The 3,584-nt window shown below is 44.2% G+C and overlaps 1 pseudogene; it reads right to left on the reverse strand.

Moving 5' to 3' along the window:
* Positions 1–2,366: 2,366 nt before the first annotated feature.
* On the reverse strand, positions 2,367–2,695 carry LOC102903631 (methionine-R-sulfoxide reductase B1 pseudogene; annotated as a pseudogene).
* Positions 2,696–3,584: the final 889 nt, after the last annotated feature.

The raw sequence follows: 3,584 nt of genomic DNA on the forward strand, positions 1-3,584 counted from the left end.
CACAGCCTAGGTTTATTAGGATCATCAGGTGAAAATGGTGATTCTTGCATGTTCTACCCTGGACACCATGGGGTAGACAGTATACAGCACAGCCCGACTGAGGTGCTGGGAGAGGGAAGAACAATTCCTCTGCGTGCAGGAGGATGGCTGCCTGATGCTTCCACTGCAGTCTGAAGGCATTAGTGTGCTCCTCCTGCAAACAGCCATCTGGGACTCACAGGACACTTTAATATTTCAATAGCTACATTATTTCTAAAGAGCTTTGTTATTAAATAATTTGTATGTAATAAATCTATCTATTTATCTGCATACTTTTGTTATTTTGAGCAGATGCATGAGACATTGTAACCATGTCCATTTCAAGTGTGAGGATGTTTCTGTCTCTCAAAACAGTTCCATCTCACCCCTTTATATTAACTATAGTCGTGATCCATGTTTCCTGGCAGCCAACTAATTAATTGCATTCTGGTGCTGAAGTTTGGAAGAGAACTATAATTAAGAAATTTTAAACCCCTTGTATGGTATCATGTGAATGGAATTATTTGCCTGAGGCACAAGGATGCTTAACAAGTCTCACAAACTCTTCCACTGTGACAAACAGGTAGAGCCGTGATATTTTTTATTCCCATTTTCATCTCCATCTTCCCTGAGATTGTCTGCACAGTGAATGCCCTCTCACCCTGTCCTGGCCTTCTGACTCTCTGTTCATCTTGTGAGCTCCTGGCTCTGCCTGCAGCATGAGGATAAGAAGGACCATAGAGATGCCTGGGGAAGTGCCATGTTCCAGGGAACTGAGGAGAGTCTCAATGGCCATAATCCATACTCCTCTGCCTCACACAGGTTGAGCATTCTCCTTAGCCAGCAAATTGTACCTAGTGGTCCCCATTGTCTTTAGAATCATGTGAGGAGGTGGGATGGCTCCTATGCCTGTCACTTTTCAGCATGGGGAAGTGAGAGCGGTTTCATACTGGCCACAGTGCACACAGTGTACACTGTGAGATTTGCAGACCACACACAATTGAGAATGTTGAAATTTTTCTTCTCTCATATTGGAAGAATGAGCCAGTCCATCCCTGCATAAGTATTGTACAGTTGCTATCCATCATGTCTGGGTGTGAACAGATGGACTCAGACAATCTGGTTACTACCTGAGAGGCAAAAGAGAAGAAGGGATTCTGTCTTTTATTGAATAATGGTTTTGTGAGGAAAGGGGACCAATGGGTATGGAGTAAAGAGACCTTACTATTCTGAGACAATTACCCCATCTCCATAACCTTTTGACCTTAAAATATTCAAAGCCAATTAGGAACCAGAATCAGCTACACTAAGTGTGAAATCTCTTGAAATGGATATGAGAATCATGGGATAAATTAATAAGTGTGGGATAATTCACTTTTTAGATATAAGAAAACCCAAAGTTAAGTCTGGAACCTGATTTTAATTCCCTCATTTTGAATGGCCTCAGGTCTTCAAGGTTGTTACTGAGTTTGGTGACCTGCTGATAGAGGAAGCCATGAGACACTGCAGACCCCCTGACCCTCCAACTACAGTTTTAAGTGACCATGGCAGAATTCACCTTTCTGATCCCTGCCCTACAAGAAGCATATGTCCATGTGTGGGAAGAGTCTCGAGGAAGGACGGGATCAGGTGTGCACTGTTTTACAGCTCCAAGCTACTGTGGGGTTAGAGTTCAAGTCCTTCCACCACAGCCTGTGCTCCCTCATGTACCCACCCCAAGTAAGCACAGTACCAAACATAGGTGCAGAGAGCTATGCCTTATATTATTTATCCATCTGTCTATCATCTATTTATCCATCAATCATCTATTTATTTGTTTGTTTGTTTGTTTGTTTGTTTGTTTATTCATGCATTTATTTTTTCCAGGCTTCATGTTTATTGATTTCCATTTGATCACTCCAGAAAGGAATCAAGAGAGCTTGGGTCTCAGCATCACCACCTCTCCCAGATATCAAGAGCTTCCAAGCATGCACAGTTAGGAACAGTGGCTTTATCTTCTGAGAGAACACCACTGCAGGTATGAACTGGAGAGAGTGGTAAGAACAAGGCCTCTGGCCAGGTAATGGGGCAATGGTCACTTTCCCAACCCAGAGTGAGACAAGACGAATCCACAGATTGTGAAAGAGAGTTTTGTTTTCTCTGCCAGAAGACAAGGGTCCAAGGCAAGGGTTCATGGCATCAGCCAACTCCCCTCTCTGAAGGTCACAGATCATCACCACCCTGGCTGGCATAGAAGAAATTAACCAGAGCAGGTCATGCAGTGACCAAGGCTGGAGCAGCTGGCCACAGCAGCCCCATTTGGCATTCCATCTCCTGCACAGTCTAGTGCCTAGGGATGTAGGAACTTCTCAGCCTTTAGGGATGAACTTCAATGAGTTGCTAAATATTCAGAATCAGGATTGTCCCCACTTGGAGACAATCATTCAGGAACTCATGGCCAACCCAATTCCACACTTGCCACAAGATACCTTTAAAACTTCAGGTTCATTTTTCTCAGGGTGTTTAGTCACACTATCTGCAAGATGGTTTCAGTGAATGCTGTCCATGGGAATGATTGTGCATACTTTGAGCAACTGGAGAACAACTCATAGCCACACTTGATGCACACATAGACACCTGGATCAAAGCGATTCTGAAAAACTTTGCCTCTGAAGAAGCTGCAGAATGTCAGGGTCATGACGAGATAAGCTTCATGTATTAATTTACTGATTTTTTTAAGAAAGTGTCTCACTATGTTGGACTGATTGTTCTAAAATTCACTTCACAACCAGCATGCCCTGAAACCCAACACAGTCCTTCTGCCTAGAGGCCTAAGATTATAAGAATGTGCAACTACTTCCTGGCCTGGGAAAACTGGTACCCAGTCCTTCTTTAATCTACTGTTTTAAACCAATAGAACATCCCTATCAAAGTGATGATTCTTGCAATTCCCTCTCCAGGGGGCAGGAGAGAAATGAGAATACTCTTTAGCCTGGACTCTACAGCTTGGCAGAGAAAGAGCCTTTCCTTTATGTACAGATAAGCTGTGTCTGATACTTCCACAGGAACCTGAAGGCATTGCTAAGACCCTGCTGTAAATTATAGAGATGGTGGAACAGGGAATGTGGCTAAGGGGTCCATGTGCATCTTAAGATCACTTTAATGGTCACAGTCTGAGGTCTCTCTGTCTGTGACAGCCTTTACTAAAACAGCTACTCCAGTGTAAAGAGGTCTGAGCAACTGGACCTGCAGATTAGTGGAAAGAAAGCAAAGGGGCAGTTCCTTCCTCTGCATGTGAGTGTAGCTGCTACAGAACTCTGGATAACAATGAAAATAATGCATTCCTGCTGCCAAGTGGCTCTGAGGATGTCTCCTTGTTGACCAGAGATGTGCATGGGTACCACTGAAAGGGGCATGGGCAATCTTTCTGGCCATGGTGGGGATAAAGAAACTCCTACCTTTGCCAGGCCGTGAATGAACACACCATAATCCCAGCTCTCAGGAGGCAGAGGCAAGAGGATGTCCCTGACTTGAGGCCAGCCTGATCTACAGAGCAGTCCCAGGACTGCCAATGGTATACAGAGAAT

The sequence above is a fragment of the Peromyscus maniculatus genome, chromosome 5 (assembly GCF_049852395.1).
Source record: "Peromyscus maniculatus bairdii isolate BWxNUB_F1_BW_parent chromosome 5, HU_Pman_BW_mat_3.1, whole genome shotgun sequence".
NCBI classification, from domain to species: domain Eukaryota; kingdom Metazoa; phylum Chordata; class Mammalia; order Rodentia; family Cricetidae; genus Peromyscus; species Peromyscus maniculatus.